General features: G+C 42.8%; 1 long non-coding RNA gene across 1 annotated transcript in view; it reads left to right on the top strand.

Moving 5' to 3' along the window:
* The window catches only part of LOC135220660 (uncharacterized), a 143,565-nt gene that overhangs the window by 7,719 nt on the left and 115,004 nt on the right, over positions 1–20,842 (top strand). Inside the window, exon 2 of the long non-coding RNA XR_010315747.1 lies at positions 14,989–15,168. This is a non-coding gene — a long non-coding RNA (uncharacterized LOC135220660). The remainder of the gene's footprint in view (positions 1–14,988; positions 15,169–20,842) is intronic.

Raw genomic sequence — 20,842 nt, 5'->3', positions numbered from 1 at the left:
CAGCGGCCTCGACTATGGCAGTTGCGGTTTTTCTATGCAGTTTTACCTCCTGCACAAGAATTTTAAGTAACATTTATTCGTACGACTGTAATTAACCCCAAGGGCTTGTACTAAACGCGACGAAATACATTTGACGCCCCAATTCCTATTGGCTTTCGTATTCGCTGGGGCAAATGATGCGGTCATGCGGAATGCTTATATAGAAATACCCTATTATGCAATATAGCACTAGCAAACCCATTCTTGAACTTCTGAGACTTGAAGGGTTGAGACACTGCTGCCCTCTAGTTAAGTGAGCATACTATTTATGGTGGTAGGGATTCAGTATCCTAATATTAGTAGTTATGACTTGGACTATCAACAGATGGTCACATGATTGTCAATTTTTCATAAGTTGTATTTGTTCTTTACACGATATACAAACCATCAGTTCTTTACATTAGAAGTTACTTAAGACTAGGGTGACCAGTCCCCTGAAACCCATTTTCAGCGACCTGTCCCCGGAAATGTCCCCGGTTTTCACTGTGACTGAAAGATCCCATATTAGAATACGGGAAAAAAATGAAAATGTTGACCAAACTATACATAGTTGCACACCGCACTACTACTGTACAGTGTATATAACTAAGGAAATGATAAATAGCATTGCACAGCATAATTTGTGAGATTACCTTCCAAGAACATAAAACCAAATTTTCCGCCAAACCATCGTCAGTATCATCGTGCACGTCCATGACTCCTCTCTTGCCTTCCCACCAGGACGACTCTGGCTGCCATCCAGCGGTGTTTTGCCAATTGATATAAATTTAATACTGTTCAATCGCTGGTTCGTAGTCATTAAATTATAGCCTGCTTTGATGTAATCAATTTAATTTTCATTCAATTACTTTGCAATTTAGGATAAATAGGGTGAGAAACTTTTGAATGCTGCTTTATGAATGGTAAGGGCAGTGTCCCCGATTTAGTTTTTCAGTGACAAAAACACATCATGTTTTGGAAGTTATTACACCTCTGAACCGAAAATGTCCCCGGATTTTGTCTCGGAAATCTGGTCACCTTACTTAAGGTGAACTTTCAAACAAGTTGGTTAGGCAGTTAACTACCCATCCAGTAGTCAGAAGTGACATCCTGACTGGACAAAAACATTCCAATTGTTCCTACACAGTATACAAACTATTGGTCCCTTACAATAGGAATTGCTTATGGCAAAGCTGGAATACGGCCATTAAAACTCTTGAACAAGGTGCTTAGGCAGTAACTACCATCTGGTAGGCGGTGAGACTGGCCTGCCAGGATGTAAACATTCCATTTTGCTTTTTGGCTGTCATATAATGCAAACGTGTCTTTGTGAGCTCTGCCTGACTGTCGTTAAACTCGATTTTCCTGGTGGGATCTTTTTTTTTTTAATATATATAAAATACAGTATACAGTACTGTTTGATAATGATTGATATACAAACCAAAGAATTGTGATAGCCTTGCAGGCTGCTTTTCCCCAGCATGTGTCTCATGGTTGGCTGCCAAGGGTGTAACATTCACTCTTATCACATTCACATGCGCTTTGGTTAGGTCACGGAAGTACAGGCAGTCCCCGGGTTACGACGGGTTCGGGTTATGACATTCCGAGGTTAAGGTGCTTCTCAATTGTATTCATCAGTCATTATTTCCAGGGTTACGACTCCTACAACGCTGATCTGGCAGATGAAATATGACACCAAAAATGCAAAATAATCAGTATTCGAAGGGTTTTTTTTTTAATGAAAAATGCAATAAGAATGCAGTTTACATAGTTTTCAATGCACCCAAAGCATTAAAAGTAAGGTTTTCTTAGTATTTTTTACAATGCTCCGGCTTACAACGCGTCTCAAGAACGGAACCCCTATCGTGTAGCCTGGGACTGCCTGTATATTTATGATTATTTCTTCCTACACATTATACAAACCCTCGGTCCTTTACATTAGGAAATTACTTTCAGTGTAGGCTGGAAATCAGTCGCACTATAAGAATAACAACAAGGTAGTTAGGCAGTAACTGCTTGTCTGATACTCGGTAGTCCTGCCCAACTGGACGTAAACATTCCACCTTGCTTTCAGCCGCAGTGGTTTGATTTAATTTGATTTAAATAGATTTTTGGCATCATGCCAAGCATAATGCTTTATGCTAAGGCCTTTCAGCACTGAAACTGAAATTGACAGTAAAAGGTTTGAAAGGGGGTACAGTAGGTAAATCTTGCAATTGCACTTTAAAAATTGTTAGGAGAGGGTGGATAGTAAGGTGGAAGAAAGAGAATAATATGAACAGAGGTACAGTAAAAGGAATGAAAGTAGTTGTAGCTAGGGGCCGAAGGGACGCTGCAAAGAACTTTTAAGTAATCTCTACATTGCCCCGAATGAGGTGCACGGACGGCACTACCCTCCTATGGGGTCAGTTGCCGTGATGATCAGACTTTCGTCATCATATGAAGATTTTTCAAAACTTAGTGAGATCATTCCCTTTTGTTTGTGGTTGTTTGATTTGTTTGCCTCTTAGTCTTTTACTGTTGATAACAATAATATGCAAACCCAGGAATCGCTTAAGGTTAAATGCCCCCCATTCTCTGAGGGCACTTGTCCTGGGGTTGGGGGACAGGAAGTGTGGTAGCTTTTGCTCCAAAATTGAAATTGATCCTCATGCTCTTCGTGGGAAGTGCCAAGGGCATGAGTGTACCATAGATAATAACTTGAGATGCTTGTGTGTCTTGGTCAGCAGAGCAGTGGGGAGGAAATGATCTCGGGGGAAATCTTCCAAGGCTTCGTCAAAAGGTTACACACTTCCGACGACTCTGTTAATGACCAGTCCTTCATCTTCCTTTCTCTCACCTCATAAGCTTTATCGTCTTGCTGTTTCACCTTTAGGGGTAATGTCTCCCTCCGCTTCTTCGATTGATTCGTCAAGCGTAGAAGAGAGGGGGAGGGCTGCTGACTCAGAGTTGTACTTAGGGGCTTCCGCTCGCTCCGGCGGGGATTTTTCTCCCCACGGGGTGAATAGGACCTCCTCTTACTAACCCGACTTTTGCTTCCTCAGGTGTGGCTGCCTCCACAGTTGGGGATTTGCAGCAGGCTTGGCTGAAGCTGGGGCTGCCTGGTATTCCTTCACTCCAGGGGCTGATGCACCATTTCTTGTCTGCCCCTGTGACTCATGATGCGGCTGCAGGGACGACGACAACCTTAACTGTAGCTAGGTATTTGGCACCTCCTCGTCTGGTGTACACCCAGCATGCGACCACCATAACACCCTTGGTGGTCGTATCATCCGTGCCACATACTTCCTGCCCCCTCCTCCTCCTCCAGATTATGTGGTCTTGTGTCCCCCAGCGACTTACCGTCATCCTCAGAGAACGACATCTCCGTTGGATCTTCTGCCTGTTTCCTTCAAGCCAGACTCTTCCGTGTCTGTGCCTGCTGTTGTACCAGTCCCTGATCGTGCGAAAGCTACTGTGGTGTTGGCATCTTCTGTCCCAGCTGCTACGGACCCAGCCTCCTCCTTTCTCTCAGGGGAAGGGAGGTAAGCGAAAGAGTTAGAGAAGGAAACGCTAGGGACAGCGTTCCTCCTCAGCTGCTGCCGCGGGGGGTTGGGGGGGCTGCTGCCTGGTGAGCCATTAGGCAACATGGCAGTGCTATGGAGCCAAGACCTGGGTGGTGGATGTCCTTCGGGAGGGATATTTTCTTCTCTTCAAGTCAAGGCTACCACTCACCAAACCTCTAGTCCATCTACAAACTTACATCCCTGGTTCAGCCAAGGAACTGGCACTGAAAGAAGGTGCAATCGCTGAGCAAGGGAGCTGTGGAGGTCGTATGAGATCCATCACCAGGGTTTTAGAGCTGCCTTCCTGGTGGAGAAGGCTGTGGGGGCCTGGAGGCCGGTGATAGAACTCTCTCCTTTGAACCAATTTGTTCGCCAGACTCGGTTCATGATGGAGATGGCATGCTCTGTGCTCACCTATCAGAGAGAACAACTTCATGCTTTCAATAGACCTGAAGGGTACTTATTTCCAGATTCACATTTATCAGTCCTCCAGGAAGTACCTTCGCTTTATCCTCGAGGGGACGGTGTTCCAATTCAGGATACTTTGTTTCTGACTCCCAACCGCCCCTCAGGCATTCACGAGAGTGTTCACATTGGTGTCTGCTTGGACCCACTTGGTTGGGATACATCTGTTGAGGTATCTCGATGACTGGTTAGTCCTAGCAAGCTTGCTCTCGCAGTTGTTACAGGACAGGAATCGACTTCTTGACTTTTGCTGTGATCTCAGGATCATGATAAATTTCAAGAAGTCAGATCTAGTTCCCAAACAGAGGATAAGTACAGGCAGTCCCCAGTTATCAGCGGAGGTTCCGTTCTTGCCGGGGTGCTGATAAGTGAAAACAGCCATTAACTGAAAATCAGTGATTTATGGTGCTCAGTTTTGGTTAATGGAGCCTCTGTTGGGGATGTTATAGTGCCACAACTCTATTGTTGGCACCTTATGGCACCGATAACTGAAACTTGGACCATTATGGTGCCATAAAACCAACTTGATCGCCATTAACCGGGGACTGCCTGTAACTGGTCATGCTGATTAATACAGCAGCAGCACGGGTTTTCCCCGCAGACTCAAGAATCAGCAAGTTCAGGAAGGCACTCAACCGTTTCTGTCTCAGCAGGAACAGCCAGCTCAGCTTTGGCAAGTCGCTATAGGTCACCTGTCATCATTAAAGAAGTTAGTCCCTCACAGGCGTCTTCACCTGTGGTCTTTTCAGTGGAGACTAAAGGAGTGTTGGTCACAGGCTCGAGATCCTCAATCCTTCCTCATCCCTCTAACAGAGGAATTGAGGAAGGATTTAGCCTGGTGGCTAAATGATGGGAACCTCTTGATAGAAGTGGAGTTCCACACTTCCCCTCAGGACATACTTCTATTCTCAGACACATCGACCAAGGGTTGGGTGCACACCTGGAGGAGTTGCTGGGACTGACATGACAAGCACCTTCACATCAACATTCTGGAACTCAAGGTGGCTTATTCAGTCCTCCAAGAGTTCTGGGATCAAGTGATGGGACACTCTGTGGTGTTGATGAGCGACAACACCATGGTTGTAGCATATGTCAACAAACAGGGGTGCCTAGTGTCTTTCCCGTTGCATCAGTTGACAGTGCAGATGCATGAGTGGGCTATGGTACACTCAGTGGAGCTGTCGGCCAGATACATTCCCAGCAAGAGGAATGTAGTGGCATACAAGCTCAGTTGCCAGAATCAGGTGGTAGGGACAGTGTGGTCCTTATACCCAAACGTGGCGGAAAGGCTGTTCGACCTGTCGGGCTGTCCAGTAGTAGAACCATTCGCCACCCTGAACAATAGAAAACTTCTGGTTTTCTTCTTAGTGCCTCTCCCCCATTGTGCCTGATTTGCAAGGTTATCAGCCAATCTTTGGATGATTCTGGTGGCTCCCAGTATCCTGATCTGTTGGCAGTTATCGCCACCATCTCTTGCAAGCGAGAGGCTTTTCTCGCCAAGCAGCAACAGAGATGGCAGGTTACCTCAGGCAGTCCTATGCAGCAGTGTACCAGGGAAAGTGAGCCATCATCTATGGTTGGTGTCGTGGACTGGGTCTCTCTCCACTCAGAGCCATTCTTCAGCAGCTTGTGATTTCCTAGTCTTTCTTCTCCGAGAGAAGCTCCTCTCTGTCTCTGCAGTCAAAGGCTCTAGATCTGCCTTGACCCTGGTCCAGAAACTGCAAGGAATGGATATTTCCACTTCCATGGAGATCTCTCCTTATAAGGAGCTTCAAGAGGTCTTGCTTACCCAGGGAACAGCTCCTCAGTGGCGTGGTCGGTATGGTGTTGGCATGCCACCTTGTTGGCCGCGAGTTCGATTCCTGGGCATTCCATTCAGGTGTGAGAGATGTGTATTTCTGGTGATAGGAGTGCCCTCTCGATGTGGTTCGGAAGTCACGTAAAGCCATTAGTCCCATTGCTGGAAAACTAGGGGTTCCATGCAATGTAAAGCACCAAACAAACAAACAAACCCACCCAGGGAACTCAGGCCTCCTAAGTGGGATGTGACTCTTGTCTTAAGGACTCTGACTCTTGAACCTTACGAGCCCCTCTGGGAGTCATCGGACAGGGATCTGACCCTCAAGACTGTCTTCTTGCTGGCCCTGGCATTGGCAAAGAGAGTAGGTGACCTTCATGGTCTTTCTTATGATGTTAAACACTTGGGGGGATGGGGATCTCTTGCGCTCAATTTTGTTCCGGATTTCGTAGTAAAGACTCAGAATCCTTCAGTCCCTAGCTCTAGGTTCGAGTCCTTTACGATCCCCTTCCTAGAAGACTTTTGTGGTAATGACCCAGACAAGATGCTACTTTGTCCCATTAGAGTGCTATGGCGCTATCTTAAGAGAACTTGCCATCTCCGGCCCGAGTGTCGACGCCTCTTCATTAGCTTTGTGAGGTGATCAGGAAAGTGTACTTCTCCAAAGGGAGGTACGACACTGGTAACTTTTCATCCAAGAGCCCACTAAGTTAGAAGTATTGGTCCTACCCTTCCTTTCCGCAAGAATCTGTCGGTTTCACAGGTATTGAAGACGGGTTTGGGCCAACCAGACCACCTTCACTTCCTCCTACCTTTGAAATATAGCCCATAGGTCCTTGGACAATTTTTCCTTGGGACCCATGGTGGCTGCTCATCAAGTTGTGTAGCTTACCTAGCTCCTCTATCTGGACAAGGTTGCATCTTGCCTTGTGTAACCGTGTGAATGAGAATGTGACAGGCTTCCCTTCCTCCTTTTATTTATCTCTCTTCCTCTGGGCAGAGACTCATGGTAGTCACATGCTGGAGTAGGCAGTTGATGCAGGTAAGCTATATTACAGAGCTCCATTCTATCCCCTTTCAGTAGGGTATAGAAGCATGTGTCCATCCCATCCCTAACAAGGGGGGGAAGAGGACATTAGCATGAGACAAACCCTATACACAGGCAGTCCCCGGGTTACGACGGGGGTTCCGTTCTTAAGACACGTCGTAACCCGAAAATCGTCGTAAGCCAGAACGACGTTCTTGAAAACATGTCCACAGGGAAAATTTCACTAATTTGCAATTTTTCTTAGGGCCATATCTCTAAAATTATCACTAATTTACTTTTTTCATGTGCAACACTGTGTATTCACAAATTACTGTATATTTTCATTAAAATACAAGAGGGAGAGAGAGAGAGAGAGAGAGATTACATAAAACCATTAAATTCGTTGACCATTGTATGGCATTGTTAAGCTCGAGTGTCACTGGAGTTATGAGGTGGGGAGATTGATGCAGAAAAAGACAAAGGGAAGAATTTTCTTTTGAAATTAGTTATCGTATTATTACTACTTCTATTATTATTATTATTATTATTATTATTATTATTATTTGAAAATATAATAAAAACGGTGCATCTACCATAAAATTCTCTCATCTCAGTAAGAAAGAGGAATTATCCTTACAAGTGAAATGGAAAGGTCATTTTCATCTCTTTAAAATACGACCATTATGAATTTTGTAATTAAAGTTTTATTATTATTATTATTATTATTATTATTATTATTATTATTATTATTATTATTATTATTATTATTATTATTATTATTATTATTATTATTAAATAACTGAATTATCAATAAACATTTTACATACTAGTACCATAAAAATTCTTTCATCTCGGTAAAAGAGAGAGAGAGAGAGAGAGAGGGTGTTATCTCTCTCTGTTCTCTCAAAAAATACTTATAACGCTTCCAGCGAAAGAGAAGGGGGGGGAGGTACCACTATGACACATTATTGTATTGTATTGTATTTCTTTAAAATACTATCACATATGAATTTTGTAATTATACAGTTATTATTATTATTATTATTATTATTATTATTATTATTATTATTATTATTATTTGAAAGTATTAAAAACAAATAGTACAAGTACATAAAAAATCTTGAGTCTTAGTAAAAATGAGAGAGAGAGAGAGAGAGAGAGGGGGGGGAAAATCTCATGAACATGTGATTGCAACACTGCAGCTCTTCCCCCTCATGGCTGTCACAGAACTTGATATATCTGACAGTTTTAATACCTGGATCTCGAGAAAAGGTTAGTGGAAGTTACTTGAAGACTGGGATTTCCTTCATTCTTCCATAATTTTTTAAATATAAGCTAAAATCTTACTAATTCACTATGGTATTTTCTTTAATGAATTGATATTATTGCTGTATAAATTAATTTTAATATTTGAAAATAGTAAATCATATACAGTAGTACCTCGAGATACGAAAGGCTCAACTTACGCAAAATCCAAGTTACGAAAGCAAAGACGAAAAATTTTACTGCTCTACATACGAAAAGTTTTCAAGATACGAAAGGTTTCTGAAAGTCCGAGATTAACCCCGATACAATTTTGAAACTCGCGCCGCACGCCGCCATCGCTTTAGTTATAGTAGACACGCTCGCCACCATCCTCCTGCTCTCCCATTGGTTTCCTGATTGCTAGCCAAGCCATGAGATCCTTCTCTCTGATTGGACAGCATCCCTCCCATCATGCATCTTCTATACGTACGTGTTGGCGTGCCTTAGCTCGGCCGCTTCGCACCCGAAACTTTACCGTACGCATTCGGCATTCGTTCGCTCCAACGATTTCGTTTAGTAACGTAAATTCGTTAGTGATTTCGTTGCAGTACATATTATCGTGTTGTGCGAAGACTGTATTATTACGTATTTGTGTAACTTTACGTAAATTAACGTAGTCATGGGTCCCAAGAAAGTTGAAATTCACGGAAAGAAGCGCATGCTGTCTCTGTAGACAAAGATGGAGATCATAAAGAAGTACGAAGCTGGTATGCGATTGAGTGTGATCGCAAAGGAATACGGCCGTAATCCGTCGACAATAGGCACCATCCTTAAACAGAAGGATGCCATCAAAGCAGCTACACCATCGAAGGGCATCACTATTTTGTCCAGCAAGAGGAGCCATGTGCACGACGAGATGGAACGGCTGCTCCTCGTCTGGATAAAAGACAAAGAAATCGCTGGCGATACAGTAATGGAGACGGCAATCGCTTACAAGGCCAGTGCTATTTTCGGCGATTTGATTGCGCAGGCGGCAGACGACGGAGGGGAAGGGACTTCAACGCAAACCCCAGAGTTCAAGGCTTCGCATGGCTGGTTCGAGAAATTCTGTAAACGGACTGGCATCCATTCGGTGGTGCGTCATGGGGAGGCTGCCAGCTCGGACGAAAGCGGCCGAAGCATTTAAGAAGACTTTCGACGAGATGATGACCGCCAAGGAGGCTACAGTTCTCAGCAGGTTTTCAACTGTGATGAGACTGGCCTCTTTTGGAAAAAAATGCCTCGTCGGACGTACATCACTGAGGAAGAGAAGAAGCTACCCGGGCATAAGCCTATGAAAGACAGGCTTACGCTCGCACTTTGTTCGAACGCCAGTGGGGATTGCAAGGTGAAGCCCCTACTGGTTGTTATCACTCCGAGACTCCTCGAGCCTTCAAGGCCCCACAAAGTGTTTTGAAGGAGAAAAGCTTCCAGTGATGTGGAGGGCTAATGCAAAAGCCTGGGTAACGAGGCTTTTGTTCACCGAGTGGGTAAATCTGTGTTTCGGCATGTCTGCTGGTGTTGGACAATGCCCCTCCCCACCCTCCTGGCCTCGAGGAAGATATCCTAGCGGAGTAGTCCTTCGTTAAGATTCTTTTTCTTCCGCCCAACACCACCCCTCTCCTCCAGCCCATGGACCAGCAAGTGATAGCGAACTTTAAGAAGCTGTACACGAAACATCTTTACAAAAGATGTTTCGACATCACCGATACCACAAACCTCACCTTGCGTGAATTTTGGAAGGAGCCTTTTGACAGCGTCATATGCATCCGACTCATCGACCAAGCATGGCAGGAGGTTTCGAGGCGAACCTTGAATTCCTCGTGGAGGAAACTCTGGCCTGATGCCGTATCCGACCGAGACTTCGAGGGATTCGACGTGGGCGAAGCTGGTGCTGCTGAGTCCGAAACAGTTGACGATCCCGAAACTGTTTTGGAACCAGATCTTGACGAGATCGTTGCACTCAGCAAGTCCATGGGGCTGGTCATCGACGAGGATGACATCAACGACCTTCTCGAGGAGCACCAAGAGGAGCTTACGACGGATGACCTGAAGGAGTTGGAGGCCATGCAACATAACGTCGTTCAAGAGGAGTTCTCCAGCAGCGGCGATGAAGAGGAGGAGCCTATGACAACGGCAGAAATTAAGGAGGTCTTAGCCGCTTTTCATAAAGTGCAATCGTTCATAGAAAAAAAGACACCCCGAAAAGGCTCACACAGGTCGTATGCTTGCGCAGTTTGATGACGTTTGCCTGAGTCGTTTCAGGAACATTGTCAAAAGCAGGCAGAAGCAATCTTCCTTGGATAGTTATTTTTTAAAGAGGCCTTCAGCATTAGCAGGAGTAAGCAAAAAGGAAGAACCAGGTGATAAAAAACACAAAGTTGAAAGCAAAAAGGAAGAACCAAGTGATGAAAAACAGAACGTTGGAAGTGGTGATGAAGTTGAAATTCTGTAAAAAAAAAAAAAAAAAAAAAAAAAAAAAAAAAAAAAAAAAAAAAAAAAAAGCCTACGTAAAAGTAATAAAAAAAAAGTTAAAAATAAATAAAAAGAAAAAAAAATTTACGTAATTTTTAGATTTTTGTAAGTTAAATGTTACAGTTTTGTTAATGTTTTTCGTAAATTTTATTTTTATAGTTTTCCTTAAATTTTTTATGTTTTCGTAAAGTTAAGTGTACGTACGTACGTAATCTGCCGTTTGTCCTCCTCCTCCTCCTCTGCCGCCACTTTCGGAGATAGCCTCACTCGAAAGGTAAGCTTCAACATTTTACGTTACAGTAATCATTTCTTGACACTAATTATACACTTTATTTACAGGTTTGGATTTTTATTCTTAATTTAGGTATTGAATGGTCCAAATTGTTGTAGTATTTCATTGTTTATAGGTCAATTTAGCTTTATTATGAAATTTAATGGGGTGTTTTTGGAGGGCTTGGAACGGATTAGCCATTTTACATGTAAAATGTGTTCCAAGATACGAAAAACTCATTATACGAAGGCCGCCTCGGAACGGATTAATTTCGTATCTCGAGATACTACTGCACTTATCATACAAAAAAACATACATCTTTGTAGTAGAGAGAGAGAGAGAGAGAGAGAGAATTATTATTTTTATTATGTGATATCATTTCAACTAATAAACTTACTAATACAGTATTAATCAAAATTAATATTTGAAAATTAGTCAATCATTTTTGTATTATAAAAATGTATTTAGTCATGAAAATAAACATCAAAATACACTAATTAGTGATTATTTTCATCGGAAAATACAAAGAGAGAGAGAGAGAGAGAAACTATGGTTTTTATATCCAAGTCTAAGTAGAGTATAAATGTTTCAATGATATTTTGCTGTTTTGTATTAAAGGATATGTATACTGTTTGATAATGCGTTCCTTATCCTTGACTATGGTTACCATACAGTTTAATAGCGTAAATTAATTTATGTGCCCTCCGCTCAGAAACTAGTTCTGCTTATGAGGTATCGTTAAAAGGCATAAAAAACTGTCGTAACCTTGGAATTTGCGTTGTAATTTAACCAGAAACTTAGTTTTGTTAATTATGTATACTGGAAACAAGCAATGATTTTTTCATTATTTGAGCTTTTGGAGTGTTATAAACTGCGCATCCCAAGCTAGTGTATTCATTCGCTCGGAAACTAGTTCCGCATATGAGGCGTCACTAAAAAAATTTAAAAAATACAACATAAAAGTGTCGAAAATCATCATAACCTCAAAATTTTTGTTGTAATCTAACCAAAAACTTATTTTTATTAATATACTGTGCTAAACTACAAAGGATTCTTATCATAGTATGCGTTTTTTAAAAGCGTCGTTAACTCGGAGCGTCGGAAGCGTCAGCGTCGTAACCTCGGAACAAGCGTCGTAACCCAGGGCAGATTTTTCAATGAATATTTAAGAAAAAGCGTCGTAACCTCGGAACGTTGTAAGCCAGACCCATCGTAACCCGGGGACCGCCTGTACTTGTATATTTGTCTTTATGCTACAGACTATAAGGTTCTTGCTTGTTGATTCATAAGAGGCTTCGCTTGCCTCCAAGTCTGGCCATTGGTCAAGCAGTTCCCATACTCCAATCAATTGAACAGAGGCCAGGTTCCCCCCCTCGCTCTTAGACCGGGATGGGAACCATGTTGGTGCGAACACCAGTCTGTTCACATGACTTATCAGATTCCTCCCTCCAATCAGTGAATTTGTGATGTAAAGGACCAAGGGTTTGTATAACATGTAGGAGCAAGTCACAGTTTTTGAAAGTAAATTATATTTTTCCCAACTATACAAACCTGAGGTCCTTTACATTTTATGCCACCTCATTCCACCCCTCAACCTGTTCCTGGGCCTAAAGCAAAGTGGAATGTTAACATCCAGTCGGGCATGACTCCTCACTATCGGACAAGCGGTTACTGCGTAACTACTTTGTTGTTATTCATCTATGACGGATTTCCAGCCTACACTGAAAGTAATTCTTAGTGTTAAGGACATCAGGTTTGTATAGTTTGAAAAAATACAATTTACTTTTAAAAGTTTTGATATTTCTGAGAGAAAAGAGAGATAAACTCTCTCTCTCTCTCTCTCTCTCTCTCTCTCTCTCTCTCTCTCTCTCTCTCTCTCTCTCTCTCTCTCTCTCTCTCTCTCTGAAAAGAATTTTTACGGTACATGTACATACTATGTAATATGTTTATTGATATTTCAGTTAATAATGATAATAAAACTGTGATTACAAAACTCGCATGTGATAGTATTTTAAAGAAATAAAAATAACCTTTCCATTTCACTTTTAAGTAGATGATGTTTATTAATATTTTCAAATTATAACAATTGAAAAAGAAATCCACAAAATTACTGTGTATAACGTGTTTACTTATAAGCATTTACATTTTATTTTACTCAACACTCGAGTAATTTCAGGCCCTATCTGTAGCCCATTTAGCGTCTTTTAATATCAAAGCTCAGCTTACGGGGTCTTCTGAGGTAAAACCTTTGTTTCCTTCTATTACTTTAATCTCTTTGATGAATGCTCCTTCTACTACCCTCCTATGGCTGATTTTATTGCTTTTGTATATAAGCCTACTGTTTTTAAAATCCATCCTATGGTCATTTTCCCGACAATGCCTAGCTATAGCACTACCCCGAGAGTTAAGCTGTACTGCCCTTCTGTGTTCTTGGATTCTAGTCCTTATTCCCCTACTGATTCCCCCACATATTTGTCCCCACAATTGCTGCAATTGATTATGTATACCCCCTACATCATCTGTATTACTGTTTTCTCCTTCCAATTTGTTTTTACATACTTTGTTTTTTACGGATGAGAAGCACCTCCAGAAGGTGTAGGCAGCAAGGGTCGGGTGCTCTCCCTGTTATTCTGGTATTATAAATAATACTGTCACAGAAGATTATGTCTTGGTGGATGATGAGGGCTTGATTCTTAATTGGCCCTTCTTGGGTGTGGCAGGAGATCCTCTTCGCAAGGCGCATAGTATTCCTCGGGCAGGGCATATGAATTGGTATACAGTGGACCCCCCATGTTCGCGTTCTCCAGATTCGCGGACTCACACATTCACGGATTTCTCTTGGGAAAGTTTCCCTGCATTATTTGCGGAAAATTCGCACGTTCGCGGTATTTTTCTATGATAAATATCCACAAATTCCTGGGTTTTTTTTTTAATGAATTTCATCATAAAATGCACTTTTTGTGATAAAACTATTAAAAAAACCAAGCATGAAAATTTTTAGTGGGTTTTTCTTGAGTTTTAACTAACAAAATAGGCTGTTTTTAGCGTTTTTATAGGGGTTCCAAACATTCGCGGGTTCTAACTATTCACGGGAGTGTCTGGTACGCATCCCCCGCGAATACAGGGGGACCACTGTACTACATTCGTCTGCTTGAGAGGGTCTCTTGTAGGCGATGAGGGGTTATTTTTCATGATTAAGTCTTCCAGTTGGTTAAAATAGTGAGCAACGCACCGAAGGTTGGCATTTCAATAATCAGGAAACAATAAATGTCAGTTGTTCCTATGTGATATACAAACCCTCGGTCCTTTACTATAAGAATTACTAAGGGGGCCGGCCGGTACTCCTATATATGGGGGTATAGGGCAAAAAATGCAAAGTCATGATAAAATTCAAGGACCATCATATGGCAATGGAGAATGCATATACAAAATATTTCATCAAAATTCCTCTTACTTTCGTAGTTACAAAGTAATTAGTAAAAGTAAAAGTAACTCAATAAGCCAAAAACATTGATCTGTACAACATTTCTTTTGTTATCGTAAATTTTGATAATTATTGTCTAACAAGTTGTGAGCAATGGCATCTGTAATGATTCCATAAGTCGCAAGCTACTCTTCCCAGCAAGTTACCAGCCTTCAGGGCAAGCAGAAATATGGTAGAGGTTACACATTCAAGTTTCACCTCTGACATTCGCTTGATTTTATGTCTTGTTTATCTTTGTTTCTGCAAGAATTTCATCATGCCAAAGAGGAAATGACAAGCAAAGCATCTCGCTAACATACAGAAGAAGAAAATTTGCTCTAATATGAGTTCAGAAGATCATAATATTAGCGTAGTTAGTGAAGAGAGAGGGAAGGTTGCGTAGTAAGGAGGGGCCCGTCTTGCCTGACGCACACATCACACAGTGCCCCAGGCTACGGTCTTTGACCAAAGGGATCTTCTTTTATGATAAATAACATAGTTTTGGTTTATTAATACCCAAAAAGGAATATGAAATTCATAATAATCATGACTTATTAACATTGTCTTTATAAAAAGAGAGTATATGTTCAAGTTTCACCTCTGACATTCTCTTGCTTTTATGTCTGTTTATCTTTGTTTCAGCAAGAATTTCATCATGCCAAAGAGGAAATGACAAGGAAAAAATGTCGCTATAATACTGAAGAAGAAAATTCGCTCTAATAAGCCGAGTTAGTGGAGGAGAGAGAAAGAGAGTTGCATAGGAAGGAGTGCTCCATCTCGCCTGGCACAGTGCCCCAGGCTACGATCTATGGTTAGATTATGGTAAGTAACATAGTTTTGTATATACAACTTACCTGGTAGTTCCACTGCTATAGCCCTTGATGCGATCGGCAGCTAGAAAAAAAAAATTAAAAATTCCCGCCAGTACGGTTTGTACTCCTGGGTGATACTCTTCTCCCCCACCTCTACCGGGGTTGGTGGTGAGTACAATAGCGTCTTGCTGTCGTCAGATATTCGTGCTGCCATGACACTGTAAACACACTCAGGAGGCAGCTAGAAAATTTACGTTTTTTCATGGATTAATTGAATGCATCGTTCTGGTGACGTACAATCTTTGGTTTTTCGCCAGTTGGTGGTTTTGTTGCTAGTTAGCAAGTTTAGTGAATCTCCTTAGTTTTTTCATATTTGGCATAGTCTTTTTATGTATGCTATAGCCTAGACATGTCATGTCGGACTCGGGTACTTCACCGGTTAGGTTCTGCAGCATTGGTTGCAGAACTAGGTTAACCAAGGCTAAGTATGACTCATTCAATGTGTGTGAGTTGCAGGGGCCAAGATTGATCTCCTGAGAATATGTGTGATGAATGTAAGTATTGGAGTGCTCAGGCATGGAAGACGCTTTCTAACCATTTGCTTAAGTTGGATAGGGATAGTCAGAGAAAAAACTTATCCATAGCTAATGCAGGGAAAGATTCCTCCTCTGTTGCATTACTAAGTCAGGAAATTCCTGTAGATGAGCCTCCTACTAATATTCCTAATGCTAACATTCCTTCTTCTCCTACCCAGTACCCCAACGCCCCCCAACCCAATAACGTTGCCAGTCCTAAAGGTCAAATGAATGCTGCTTTTAAAAGTAGTTATGGATGCTATACATAAAATTGGCGATTCTGTGGAAAATTTGATGGACGATAGGTCCAGTGCTAAATTTAATTTGTTCTTACACCGTATACAAACCTTCCGTCCTTTACTTAGGATAGATTGCAGCTCAGCTGAAACTACCAGCTGATACATTCTTTTAAATACCGAGGTAGTTAACTACTGGGCCGGTAGTTACCTGCTCGGCAGTGGGGAAGCACCGCTTCCCCACCAGCTCACTGAGTCGTCACTTTGATTACTGCAGGCAAATGTGAGTATGCCTGACAATATGGTTATGCTTTCCTGCCCTGGTATCCCGGGCCGTAGGTGTGGGACTTTCATGAGCAGGATTGATAGAGACCCTCACTCCCTTTGTCCTTCTTGCAGGGGGGCATTCCTGTACATCAGAATCCCCCTGTGAGGAGTGTCGGACCTGGTCGCCTGCCCAGTGGGTTGAGTATCACCAGAGGCAAAGTAAGAAGAAGAAACAGGATTCTTCACCTTCAAGTTCTCCCTCGAAGACCAAAGGACCCAGATCTTCTGCTTCCTCGTTGGGGACTTGTCCTTCAGGACCTTCGGCGTCTCACTCCTCCGAGAGTGAGGCACATAAGAGCGACGATTTAACTCCTGGCCAGCCTTTGAAAGGGCGAAACCTGCCCGTTTCCACTGGTGAAACAGGAAGGCCTGGCCCTTCTAAGGATGAGCCTTGTTTTTCAGTACATGTTGACGATGCCCTTCGTGTTTTTTGGCCTTCGTTGGGACTTCCTGGACTTGCCATTAAAGGAGAGACTTTTGTCAGCACTCTCCTCTGGGGCTGCGTCAGAGGAGTCAGCCTCATCCTCCTGTGCTGTTAAGGAAAACTTTCTTCCCTTTGCGGCGCAGCCCCCAGAGCCCTCCCCTGCGGAGGCTCTTTTCAATACTGACCAGGCCCGCCTTCCTGTCTGCCTGCCCTCGGGGATGCAGGCCCTGCAGCTTCGCCTTGTCCCTGGATGAGGTCCTAGGACTCCTCCTGACACACCTTTGAGAGCCAGCAGTGACTCTCAGAGAAGTAATAAAGACCCCTCTCAGAGACGTGCTGACACGTGCTGTCCTTCAAGACCTACCAGACCTTCACACATAAGCTCCTCATCTTTGTGCGATGCTATGGGACGCACAAGGGAGCCTTTGTTGGATTTATTTATATATATCTATATATATATATATATATATATATATATATGTATATATAGTGGGGCCCCAGTATTCGCGTTCTCCGGATTCGTGGGCTCACAGGTTCACGGATTTCTCTCTGGACCTTATCTACCCTTTATTTGCGGGAAATTTGCCTATTCGCGTGTTTTTTCCGACGATAAATAATCCCAAATTAGTGTATTTTAAAGGGATTTTGACAAAGGAAAAATCTATTTCTGGGCAGTGACCTGTGTCGCCCAGTGAGATGTCCTTTTAGCACTCATTTCTAAGGTACAAATATTGCTAAATATACCAGAGAAAAAAGCTGTATGGTTATGCCAGGATATCTTGGCTCGCTCACCCTTATTTAAGGGTGTCGGTATGGTAACTGGGGCGAGTGAAACCACTACCAGGGGTCCCCTGCCATTTAGTCTCTTCGTTTCTCAATATCCCTCGTCTATAGAGGAGCCGTTCCAGACCATCTACCACCTGCTACTGCTACAACCAGCGCTTTGTTTACCATTCCTGTAGATAGCACCCAAGCTTGGACCAGTTAGGGTATGGAAATTAGAGGGTGGGTTTCACTGGGCGACACAGGTCACTGCCCAGAAATAGATTTTTCCTTTGTCAAAATTCCTTTTCTGGGCCTAACCTGTGTCGCTCCGTGAAATAGTAGCAGAGAATTGGCCCCACCAGCTTGGAAGATTAGAGTAGGTAAGTTACTGTAAGGGAAATGAAACTTGTATAATAAATCTAATTACTATTTAATAAGAATGTCTTAATTCTACAATTTCTTAATAAAATTTCTTAATTCTACTGAAATTTTTAATGATTTCCTTAAACTACAGTCCTTAGCTACTAAGTAGGGTTATATAACCCAAAGTGATAACCTTAATGAGTCCTACACCACAATACAGGAAGTTATTTACACAAATATTCAATCCATATTCATATGTACAACCAAGAGTGATCAAGTACAGTCCAGGTCAGAATAAGGTCAATGTGTGCAACCCAGTAACAACCGAGCGAAGATCAACAATGCTAGCGAGGCAGGTAGGAGAGAAAGATGTAAAGAGAGACATAGGCTAAAAGATTAGTTAATATTATGTTAAGTAGTGTCAGGGGAAACTGTGTTCCCTGCTGCCACTGCTGGGAATTTAAGGGCCTCTAAGGATTTTAGGTAGTGGCGCTTAAATACTGTCGGCGACTTCCAGCCTGTGTACTTTTTAAGATCGTCAAAGTTCATGTGTTGAAAATAATTGACTGAGGTAGCTACCGCTCTAATATCATGTGCATGTGGAATTGATTCCGGATTGGCCTGTTTGATAAAATAAAGAATTTGTTGTCTAATTCCTTTTAGGGAGATGGTCCCACCATTTTCCCTGATAAACAAGGGGCCTGAAGATTTCATGACGGTTCTGTTTAGATAGGCTCTTAGTGAGTTTACTGGACATAAGGATAGGTCCTGTGGCAGTGGAACGATTTTCCAAGGGGCCCACCTATATTGTGGGTCTTCGTTTTTAGCCAAGAATTGGCAGTAATTCACCAGATGGAAGGAATTCAATATGATCTGGTTCCCTGGAAAGGGCCAACAGCTCAGATATTCTGGCTCCTGAGGCCAGACTTATTAAGAATAATGTTTTCCTTAGGAGCGTTATATAAGAACATGACTCGTTAACAGTGTCTGAAGCAAGCTTAAGGACATCATTTAAAAACCAAGAGACCGTCCGAGGTCTATTTACTGGTCTAAGTCTAGCACAAGCCCTGGGGAGAGAAGAAAAATACGAATCTTTAAGGTCAACATTAAATCCAAATTGGAATATTTTCTTTAATGCCGATTTGGTTGTAGTAATAGTACTAGCTGCAAAGCCTTTTTCAAACAAGGTTCTGAAAAAGGTAATTGCCAGATTCGTAGTCATGGTTTGTGCCTTTGTGTCTCTCAAGAAGGTGGCTAGCTTCTTTACTGCCGAGTCGTATTGACGCAGTGTTGATTCTCGTTTGTCTGATTCTAGGAACTGGATGTTTTGAGGATCAATGTTGGCATCTTTCTGTGCCACGAACTTCATGAAGTCCATAAAGTTAGGGCTTTCTGAATTCCTGAGGAAGCGGACACAGTCCGCATTTGTACCAACTGCGTCAGTCTGGGATTGGGAATCTGCCGGCGCCGGAGTCCCAATTCCACTAGTAGTGGGAACCAATTGCTCTTGGGCCAGTTGGGAGCAACTAGTGCGATCTGACCCTTGAAGGACCCGAGTTTGTTCAGAACTTTCAGTAGTAGGTTTACCGGCGGAAAGAGATAAATTCTCTTCCAGGTCTTCTCTTCCAGGTATTCCAATCTATTGCCATGGTGTCCATGGCATATGCCAGAGGGTCCAGGTTGGGTGCCACATAACAAGTTAGTTTGTGGTTTGATTCTGTGGCAAAAAGGTCTACTTGAAGCCTTGGCACCTGTTGGCAGATCCATCTGAATGAATTTTAGTCTAAGGACCATTCTGATACCAGCGGAGTAGTCCTTGACAATGCGTCCGCCACTACATTCCTTACTCCCGCTAGGTGAATGGCTGATAGATACCATTGGTTCCTTGCTGCTAGAGCAAATATTGCTATCATAAAGTGATTTACATGGCTCGACTTGGAGCCTCCTCTGTTTAAGCAGTGGACTACCACCGCACTGTCTAATACCAGTTTTCTGTGGATTTTCTTTGCTGGCAGGAGTTTCTTCAGGGTTAGAAACACTGCCATAGCTTCCAATACATTGATATGTAGCTGGCGGAAAGTTTACTTGATTTAAAATCTTGAGGCTTGGAAGGCATTCTCTTGTATATTTTCACCGGCAAACACAGGTCGACCCAGAAAAGGGATTTTGACGAAGGAAAAATCTATTTTTGGGGAGAGACCTGTGTCGCCCGGTGAACCCTACCCATCCTTTTCCCATCCCAGTACCTATCCAAGCTAGTAAAGACATCCAAAAAGTAAGGAAGGCTGTGTGAGGGCGCTCGCGTCGGGCGGTAGCGGGGGTAGTTCAAGACGGTGGGGATGGGACTGTTGGTACGGCGCACCCTTTATAGGGGATTTTGACAAGGAATACTCTAAATGGCAGGAGACCTGTGAATAGTGGTTTTCTCACGCCCTGAACTTTATACACGACGCCCTTGGGGTGCTCGCATGAGGGTAGTAACCTCTGCATACCAATGCTAACTTTTTCTCTGGTATATTTAGAAAGTATTTATATCAGAAAAGAGGCTAGAAGGACCTTTTCACCGGGCAACACAGGTCTCTCCACAGTAATAGATTTTTCCTTCGTCAAAATCCCTTTTTTGTATTGTGAGTATCCTCCCATAGCCGCTCAGAGGTGTCCGTGTGGACTATCAGGGCTGGCGGAGGAAACTGCAGTGGTATTGATTTCGACAGACTCTTGACTTCTGTCCAGGGGCGGAGTCTCTTGCGCAAGATCGCTGGGATCCGGGATACTTTGTCCCGGGACCTCTTGTTTGCTCTCGATCGCCAGACTCGGTTTATATTCTTTAGTTTGGCTTTCAACAGTACATCCGTAACTGATGCAAACTGGAGTGAACCTAGAATCCTTTCTTGGTTCCTCCGGGACGTCTGTTTGCCCTTGAGGAATTTCCTTGTAGCCTTTGCTATTTCTCTTCGTTTTGCCGGCAGAATTGATAGATTGTGCGCATTTAGG

The sequence above is a fragment of the Macrobrachium nipponense genome, chromosome 2 (genome assembly GCF_015104395.2).
Source record: "Macrobrachium nipponense isolate FS-2020 chromosome 2, ASM1510439v2, whole genome shotgun sequence".
Lineage (NCBI taxonomy): Eukaryota > Metazoa > Arthropoda > Malacostraca > Decapoda > Palaemonidae > Macrobrachium > Macrobrachium nipponense.
Note: the sequence above shows the minus strand (reverse complement) of the source record. Positions and strands in the feature narration are given on the sequence as shown.